Raw genomic sequence first — 10,600 nt, forward strand, 5'->3', positions numbered from 1 at the left:
AATATCCATAAAATATGTCACTGATTCCCTTTACTGAATGATAGAAAAGGAGTTCCTTAATGAAAAAGCTTGGGAACCACTGATATAAACCATGAATTAATTGTTATGTATTGCTTATAAAGGCCTGATACTTTACTGTATTTATAACTGTGTTATTGTTCTCTAACCTAATTCACAGAATCCAACCTGAACATAAGAGAACATAAGCAATGTGTAGAATTCAGTCAATAAATACTGATTTTAAAATCAATCTCTCGTCTTATCAAGTCTAAAAAGGTGAGTGAAATGAGTAAAGGTCCCTGCGTACGGGGCCCCGCTACGAGAACATAATGAGCACGCTGTAAACATTATGTAACAGCTGATAATGGCCGACGCTCAGCACAGCGCTTTAAGCAGAGTGTCACCTTTGTTCTCCGTAGGAAGCGAGCTCGGTGGAGCTCAATTGTTGTGAACAGTGTGCAGTGGGACAATACGGCTGTCAGTGACAGCAGACAGGACTCCAACGCTGCCTGGGAGACCTTGGGCTTTCAAGAAAGAGAGAAATAAAGGAGGGAGAGAGGGGGAGGAAATGATGGAGGACCACTCATCCATGATGCAACAGCAGAGACTAGTGGCGAACGCCGGCGACACATGGCCATCCTCTCTCCTCCTGCTTCCTCACATTCTCGTCGTCTATGTTTACTTCTCCTTCTCAATCACTCTCCTGTTGTTTCTTCCTTTTTTTCCTCCCATATTCACCTCCCAGACTTGACCTTTTCCTCTGTTTGCAAGATTATTACGGCTACAATTATTACAGATTACGCCGAGGGAAGAGGAGAGAGTGTGTGCGCGCTGTCTCGCACCCACACACACACACACACACACACATAAAGCAGCTTTTTATTAGATCTGTACAATGGAGCTTATTGACTTCTCATATCAGCTAAAGGGCAACACCCATGAAATAGGAGGAATTATATTTCTGTTGTGTTTTATTGTGTATGCATGTGGGAATTGTTTCACCTCTTTTCAGCTGCGGTTGCTAATTTTATACAGTTTTATACAGACTGTTAGTTTTCCATCAGACACAGTAGCTCTGACCTCTGACAGGTACAATTCTGAGAATATTTCCTGTAAAATGTCTTGACTAACAGCTCATTTTTGAATGAAAAATCATCTCAAACATGCTTCCCTTGTACTCCTCTTCGTCATATTTGTCAAATTGTCGTATTCGACTGTGCGTTGATGAGCAGAAGCCAAAAAAGAGGGACGGGAGGTGGAGAGTGTTCAGCTGTGTGGAAGAATCTGAGCTTAATCAGAGCTGAGGGCGAGCAGATTAATTACACCACGACTTATACACACACACACACACACACACACACACAACGCCTAAAGTACACGCTTTATGTTCACGCACACACACACATTGAGCAGGAGTAGACACCGGTGGCCCTGGCTAATAAAGATGGCATGCTAATGAGCAAGTGTTAAGAAAGAGGGAAAAAAAGGAAAAAGAAAACAGCCGCAGAGCAAATAATTCATAAAGTCGTATTGATCTGCGAGTGGAGACGTTAAGCCTCCATTAAGGGCAACAAAAGGGAAGCATCATGCTTCATCACCAGGAGAAGCTAAGGGGAGAAATGTGAGATCTCAGACAGATTGTCATTAAGGACGTCATGTGACACCCTCGCACGCGCTCGTCATGTTTGCGCGCGGTGACAGCAGTACAAGCGTGCGTGCAGGACAGCGGATGTGCCGCCCTCACACTGTAACACACATGAAGAGAGGAGGGTGTGGAGAGAGAGAGAGAGAGAGACAATAATAAAAGATTAAGAGGAGGAGAAGGAGAACAAGGAGGGAGGGCGCCGCTAATAAATCAGGAAAAAACACGCAGCTCCCGTTTGTTTGGTGGCGGACTCCGGCTGAGCGTTTATGAGTGTGCAGCGATCCTGCAGCACGCCACAGGAATGCTAAAGCTTTACTGCTCGACGCGGTCACCGGGAAGCAAACACGGAAAACTTATTTGGATTCAAAAGATTCCAGATTAGACAAATAATCAGTTTTCTCACTTGATTTAAGTTGTACCCGGCCATAAAGAAAGTTTTGGTTTCATTTCATCGAGTTTTATGATTTCCCTTTTGCCTCAGTTGAGGTACTTTTGTATTTATTATCATCGTTTTCTTAATCTTAGTGAAATATATTGCTGATTACTGGTGCAGTGACTGTAACGCCTCTCTTTTGTATCCCGTTCTCCCACACAACTCATCAAATACTGCCTCTTCATCAGTGGCCTTCTGATTCAAAATACGACGCTGTAAGAATCCCTGTACGCTTAATTTCTTCACCGTTGAAGTCAAGTGGCGTTTATAAAGTATAAAGCAGTGGCTGAAACGGGCCGGTACTCACGGATAGACAGACAGTACAGCCACTTCTTCTAATTGCATGCTGCTACTTCCTGGTGAGTCTTTTTTTCCGACTGCCTCTGTTTGGCCAGTGTTTGTTGCCTTCACTGGTTCAGTCAGGTTTAGGCATAAAGAGCGAGGTGTCACCGGAGTGAGAGCCGAGGTCGAGTAAATCAGGTTCAATGAGAAAACAGCATGGAAAATAGATAAAAACAGGAAAAGAATTAGGGTTAGTGTTGTGCTGAATTTTGGGTACTGGCACCTTTTCTGGTCCAATTCAGGCGCTGGATAAGATTCAGAATAAACAGAATATTCAGTAAAACAGCTCTTTTTATACAATCCTAATACATCATCCATCATTAAGTCCTGTAACCCTGTACATGCAGAGGTCACAATGCCCCTGCCAACAGTCGCTGTGCAACCCTTGTCTGTACAGTAAGAACACAGAACGGGAGCAGAGGTTTAAACAGATCCTATTAAGGCACAAAATACTCAAAATAAATGTGAAATAGGCATAAAACATACCACAAGAGTCAGAATATGGTGGTGGATGGATGTTTTTTAACCCAGGAGGCCGCAGTTTGTGTCCCCTGTGAAACGATGAAGTAAGTAAACATACGTTTTATTCATGCTCTTCAGTTACATGAGGTACGTAACGTACGTTAAAGTTAAAGATAGTAAGTATACTTAACTTGAATATCGGACTTAGATTCAAAGACTCAGCAGAAACAAATCTTCAATGATATGAATGCTGATGTTGCTCTGTCTCTGCTGGATATATACACTGTCAACAAGATAATGAGATTTCAATTGTGGCTATTTAAAGTTTTTTATGTATTAAATTCACTGCCATTAGATGTCGCACTAGAGCGCCAGCATCTCCAAAACAATGAGCGCTACGGCTGACCAGACTCCATTAACAAAAACCAGTGATATTACTTTGCAGAAAACACAGTTCAAACTGGACGGAAACAAATAAAACAGGCTGTATTAAAATACATATATTCACTGTTCATCAGTATTATCAGTAGTATTTTGGGTCTCTATTAGTCATTATAAAGCATTTATTAATGCCGTATTCTGCATGATTCTATAATTATTTATATGCTACTAATATGCATGTTAATAAGCATAAGGATCCCTACAGAAATAGACCTTTTTTGTTCAAGAGTAAGTAACTTTTAGTTGAAACAGCAGTTATATCTCAATCGCTCACCACCAGACTCCACTGAGTCTCCACTGGTAATTTTACCTCAAGTATCATTGTAACTTCATTCAAAGAGGACAGAAACAAAATAAAACTGACCAAAACCGTCTTTGTTAGTCTTTCAAACAGTCACCAACTCTGGTTTGTCAGAATAAACTCTTATTTCACAGAGTTAGACGTGAAAATATTCATGAAAAGGACTGCAATGTAAGCTAACAGTATTGACATTAACGTCAGCGCGATTCAATCAATACCTCTGTATTCATATGCAGATATCTGTTTATACTTAATATACAGGAGCTATCCGGATATTACCACTGCACAATGATTTTCAGCTGTGCCCAGTCTCCGTACTATCACCTACTCCGTCCCTGCTGAGTTTACTGACAGATTTAGCAACATATTTCAAATGATTCTGCATTCAGTTTAAAGATTTTCTCATTTCAGAGATTGCTGCGTTCTGTCATTACAAACAACGCAGGGCCTTAACACGATCTAAGGTGTTAGTATGAAACACTGCAGTGTGAGATTCACCAGGTGTTTGCTCTCATCACTTACCCAGTAAACAGGACCAAATATTTCACATGTACAGTATTATTGTCTTTGCCTCAGCTGTCCTCCTCTCTGAAGCTCTCTCCCCTCTCCTTCTCTCTTCTTCCTGTCAACCTCCACTGGGTTTAATCTGACTAGCCGCTGTGGTGACTGATTGACCGGCGAATGAGCTGTTTATTGGATGCAAGGGAAACAAATTGCAGTTTGACGTGTTCCCCGAGTTGTCTAATGAGAGCTGGGATGAAGTATATCACTCTCTGCATTCTGCTCTCCTCTCTCAGCATGGGCTAAACCCAAAACAGGGTTTGGACCTCTGCCAGGCCGATCTCAATCATCCCGATGCACCAAAGATAGGCCAAAGACTGCGTGTGTGCGTATATGAAGATAGAAATATAGTAAATACAGTGCATACCTTCTGAATTGGATTTCTAATGACATTGGTTTCTCATTTAATAGGTTTTAACTCATTCTTCTCCTTTAACACGACAACATATCTCACCAGTGTTGGCCAGCAATCTCTACTGCATGAAGATTTCTGGCTAATTTAAGACCTTTTCACCATTAAAGAGGTAAAACTCAATGAAAGGATGACTGAGATAAATCACCAAATACTTGTGATTCTTCTGGTTGGAGTTTTATTCATCCTATTTATTTACCCTCTATTTAACCAGGCACATCATGTGTATACAAGTATCCCGTCTCAAGGTTACAGCACGCATTTTCCAGCAATTACAAGATGTTACATACAAAGAGAGACGTGAAGAATCTTTAACCATTTGGATACGTAATAAAATGTTTTCCCTTCACACTGCAGGTGTTAAACTGCCTGAGTGAGCCGAGTGCAGGGGTTCAAATTCCTTTTCTGACAGTAGATTACAGTATTTATTTTAAAGGGCCAGTCCACTCAATTTTGGAAACAAAAGAAAAACCTGCTCAAACGTTATATACATATTAAATACCTTTAAGTCTCTCCATGTGCATGTTGGCTTTCAGTAGAGCGACTGAAACTGCTCTCGTATCGCTCAGTGAATTAAGGGTGTATTTAGAATAAAGCTGAGAATTTGTCTTGTTAGCTAACATTATGTAGAAGCCATTGCAGCCAATTTTCTCATCTAACACTGTGAATTAAAGGTTTATTTTGACCAAATCAGAGTTGGAGATTGTTGGAAAGACTAAAAAAGAGTTTTATTTCATTTCTGTCCAGATTGAAGTGTGTTTTACGGTTACCTACTTAAAATCAGCGGTTTTGTCAGTGGAGTCTGGTGGACTGTAGCGTCCATTGTTTTGGTCTGACATACTGGTAATCTAGTGCGACTAAAGGCACCATTTTACCTTTAATATCTCATTATTATATCTTGATCTGCAGCATCTGTACTCATACAACTCACCTGTTTAAATTATATTAAGGGTCAAAGTTATGTATAATTAAGAGCGTGGCCATCACAGGAGGCTGTTTTCAGTATCCAGGCTTTATTCAGCTCCAGAGTCAGCAGAGTCAGCTTAATTTATATATATATATATATATATATATTTGTATACTTATAGATTTTATTTGTTCTTCTTACGTGAGGCCCAATATCACAGAAATAAGAGAATAAAACTGTCTCTTTACTGTAGCTGCTGTAGTTTGAGTCAAGGTGTATGTGTACTGTACAACTTCTAATAATATCCCGGGTGTTTATCTCACGCTGGCTTTATTTGGGACAGGTGTTTAATTCCTTTAGAACAAAACTCTTGCTCAGCACAGATGGAAATACTCTCTAATTGTGCTGCTTCTCCTGAGTTTTGTTCAGCAAATTTGACAACTAACAGCTTGAATTCAGGCCGTAGATTTTTTTCTTTGTGCCGCCAACACGACACTTGTATGTAGTTTTACGGCAGCTGAAGAATTTGCAGACTTTACAGATGCTTATAGTTTCCGTAAAATGAACTGAACCACTGAACTACAGTGAATCTAAAGATGTGTAGCATGTCCATATTGAAAAAATTTAAACATTTATATATGTGTAGGAGATCTAAGCAGCTTAAAACTCGCTCAAGCGGGAACCTGGTGGGTTTTAAGTGTTTTTATACATCCAAAGAACTTAAAAATCAAAAAAATCTTTTTTTTAGACTTTTATTTAGAAGTTTTATAGTATTTTGTGAGTGATGGTGAGAATGTAGAGCATTAAGGTGCACCGTGCGGAGGTCACATGAATGCGTGTTTGGACATTGTGTGTTTATAGAGGTGTGTGTGTGTGCAGGAGTTAAGTGTGTTGTACTGTGTGTGTGTGTGAGAGACGGCTGTTGTCCTTGTCAGAACACCTGCTGTCTCCTCCCTTCCTCTCTCCACTCCTTCCTTTCTTCCGACACTTCATCAATTCACACACACACACACACACATACTATAAAAAGATCCTGCACACACATGTAGAAACACACACACACACACACACACACACACACTGCTGGGGACTTCCCTTGTAGTCGTGTTACTACTGTATGGAGTCAGATTTATTCAGCACACTGCAGTCTTTACATTGTCACACTCTCTCCCCACCGCTCCCTCTATTTTTCTATTCTCCTGCCAACTTCTTTCATCCCCATTTCCCTGTTTTTCCACCTTTCCGCCTTTCTCCCACTCCCCTTCCATTTCTCTCGTTCGCTCCTCCATCCATCCTTCCATCTCTCCCTCCCTCTCTCATTACCTTAATTAGATCCAGCAGATGAACATCGTCTAGTCTGTTGGGGAGGGGGCTAGGCCTCGGTGATGCAATAAGGCTCATTTGCATCGGCAAAGTTAATTGCGGGAGCGGAGCAGGTGTATGGCAATAATGATCATCACACATGACACTCACCTGTGACCGGCGGCGTACGTGACACGCACACACACACACATTAGCCACGTGTTCGGCAACGTGCATATTGGGTTTTAAACTGCAAGTTTTTTTATTTCCTAACTAATCCCCAAATTCCTGCTGGTAATATCTATTGGAAGAAGTCCACAGACGTCGCAATGACGCCCAGTAGGCGAGTAAAATATCAGTAAAATATGAAGAGCACATTCTCACGCAATAAAAAATAAAAGTCTGGCAGTGTGTGTGTGTGTGTGTGGTAGCAGGGACACAAACAAGGTGCTGCTGGATGGAAATCAAAAGCATGAGGAAGAACTGTGGAGAAGACAACGGTGGAGTGTTTGTGCTGCGGAGAAACTGATTAGTCAGTTAGCACGGATGTGCTTCTTATATTACAACCACAACTTACTGGAATTGTACCCTAGTTAGCATATCACAGGTAATCAATGTACCTGAAGTTATGCAATACATGACAGATAATCAATCAAACTGTGACTTTGGAAGGATACTGCTAATTAAACTTTATTTGTACTTGAAGTAACTGCTGTGAAACCTTCAGAAAACTAGCTTTCTTGCTACCGGTGCTCCCTCTCCACATTCACTGTCTATGTCTCTTGATCACCACTATCTCTCTCTCTCTCTCTCAAACAAACCAAAAGGAGTTTATTAACACAGAATGTAAAACATCAGTAAGATTTATAAGGTGTAAGTAGTGATACCGTTTTAATTAAAGGTAATCACTTTTCATGACCACTGTCTGGTTCGTATGACTCGACTTGTGAATCAGATCTGAGTATTCTCAAGACGTTGATGATGACATGTTATGAATCTTGTGAGTTTTTGCTGTTGCCATGGCGACACAGCGAATGTTCTGGGGTTTTTTACAGCTTTTTTTTATATCTCATGAAACTCAGCACGCACATTACAAATGTTAAAAATGTTACATCTGATAGGTCTCTTGTGCATGGGTGTAGTAAAATGTCTCCATGTTTAGATGGTCAGTGTGCTCTTATGCAGGGCCGTGTCCAGAGAGGGGGCCGGGGGTGACCCCTGAAGTCTGATTTTGCCACCCTGAATGCCAACCCATTATCCTTACCTTTTCCACTCTACATTGTCTTTCAAAGGTTTAACATTTTGAGCTAAAGATCATATGAAGCTAGATGACCTATCGCATCTATTGGTACCAACTATGTAATGCTAACATGTTGGGAAGCCGGCTAAATAATGCTCCAAAGTTAGGCAACATTTTGACATTGGAAAAACTGCCAAAGAGATCCTCTAAACTCTGATGTCAAGATATCAGACTGAAAATAGGTTCAATGGGTAGCAACGAGTCTGCCCTTTACAGACATGCTAATTCTATGCAGTTTGTTGTATGTGGATTTGAATGTTTCTGCATACTGAAATATTCATATTATTCATTTTCATCCAATATTCATCCATAAACAGTGTTGGAATTGTATTGTACTTCATGCCACCTTCTGCATAAGTTAGTGAAGATGAAGTAAAGTGTTGCAGTAAAGCTGTTGGTTGTGATGCAATCCTCTTCCTGCTCATCTTATTTTGTCGGCTTTTACAGGTGATGACTGTTAAGTTGCAAGGTCGAATTATAATTAGGTGAAATAAACCACTGGCACTGGAACAGCACTCCGGAGCCTGTAAAACACCACCGACGTCATCGTTCGGCCTGCGGAGACTTCCAGTCTCCACGTCAAGCATCGCTGTCAAGACAGGAAACCTGATGGGTTTGTCATCGCCGACTGACCTGAATAATTTATAGACCTTGAAGTGAGGATCACACGTCTGTGTGCCAGGTTGAGGGCTCGGGGATGTGGCTCACACTTGTGTGTTGCCAGGTTGGGTGGACAGGGTGGTGGTGGTGACGGTTGCACCTACGCCAACAGTGTAAGATGGATTTCTCTGTGCATATTTAACACTACTGGATTCAACACCATTACAGGCCATATTTAGATGCACTGAGGTGTGGCATCACACACACTTAAGAGTTAATACTTTAACAGGAACGTGGGGCAGAGAGAACATATGAGCCACTATTTCTACTGACTGCAGGTTGTTGTAGTCCAGGTAAGATGAAAAAGCTAAGTTTAACCCTTTAATACCACATCCTCAGTTGTATTGTTCCCCTATTTAACAATTATATGCCAAATATGCCAAAAACATTCACAAGAACTATGTTTATATCAAAATCCAATAATTTTGTTTTCCTGTAAATCAAAATGTGATGTTTTCTTACACCCCTTAAAATCAAGAAGACCTCACAACCCTTTTCCGAAGCTTTGGCGACCCCTAGTGGTTGCCCCGACCCTCAGGTTGGGAACCACTGTTACAGTGTAGTCCACACTCTGCTTTAAAGTTACCTGCAATGCAACAATCCCACTTCTTTCATCAGGCTTACTAACATGATTAATGGGTCCTCGGCTGATGCTCTTGCCATTAATATCTCCATTAATAACTTCAAGCTTTTTGTGCTTTAAGGAGAACGTAAGGATGAGATACCCGACTTTGTACCTCTGAACGGGCCTCTGTTTGTGTCGCAGTTGAGAAGCGAAGCAGAGCGAAGTGAGAATTCGAGGATTGTCAAAGTGAAAATGTGATGATCACGCCAGATGGCGAGTTTTCCGCGTCACTTCAAAGAGGCAGGGACGGCGCTTTGTAGGCATTCTGCCGACTGCTTCTCTTTTCATGTGCGGGTCAGGGAGGGTCGGCGGCGCTCTGTCTGAGCCTCTTCATTAGTACCCTTATTTCATTCATTACAGACTGTGGTTTTAATTGTCTCCAGGTACTGTACACATATTGCATTTCTGGCGTTTTGGAGCTTTGCTTTGCGTCAACAAAATGGTGGAATTTATTTGAAAGTCTTTGCGCGACCAAGGACTTCTCTCACTAGTTGGTACGGCATCTGGTGAGGTAAACAAACGGAGTTGTGTTCAAAAACAATCGACAGCCTGCTGATCGTCCACCAATACACACACTTACCGCTTGTCTAGCATTGTTAGTGTGACAGTGTGGCTTCTGGATCTGCCTCCTACAATGCAACGCCTCATAATTATGTGAAATACAGAAGATATTTGAGTTTTTATTTGCAGTATGGTACACACACACACACACACACACACACAATAAAAGACCATAAAGGTAAAAACGGGGAAGGAGATTGAAAACGCCTGACCCATCAGTCAAACAGAGGGAAATAATTTGCACGAGAAGAACCACACAAACCACAAGTAAACAAGCTCTTCCTCCTTTTAATGCATTATTTATGGAAAACAGGACAGGGAGGAGGAGGAGGAGTGCAACTGAGTTGTGTGTGCAGTATTGTCTATGATGTCCTTTGTGTATTATTCATGACTGCTGCAGCGTCCCTGTCTGGTTAACATACTGTATCTCTGAGTACAAGACTCACTCAGTGCTGCTGGTCAGTGTCCGCTCAGTGACAGTCCAGCAGGATCCAGTTCAGCTCAGGTCTCCTCACTGACAGTGTGGATCAATGCAACATCAAACAGCATCCCCCACAACTTTTCCTTAGTTTTCTCCAATCATTATAGTTTCTGTTTGTTTTTAACAATGTTTGCTGTTAATTTTCTCTACTAGATAAACTCGATCCA

This window comes from Morone saxatilis, unplaced genomic scaffold, assembly GCF_004916995.1.
Source record: "Morone saxatilis isolate NCDOM2014 unplaced genomic scaffold, NCSU_SB_2.0 Contig19, whole genome shotgun sequence".
In the NCBI taxonomy this organism is placed as follows: domain Eukaryota; kingdom Metazoa; phylum Chordata; class Actinopteri; family Moronidae; genus Morone; species Morone saxatilis.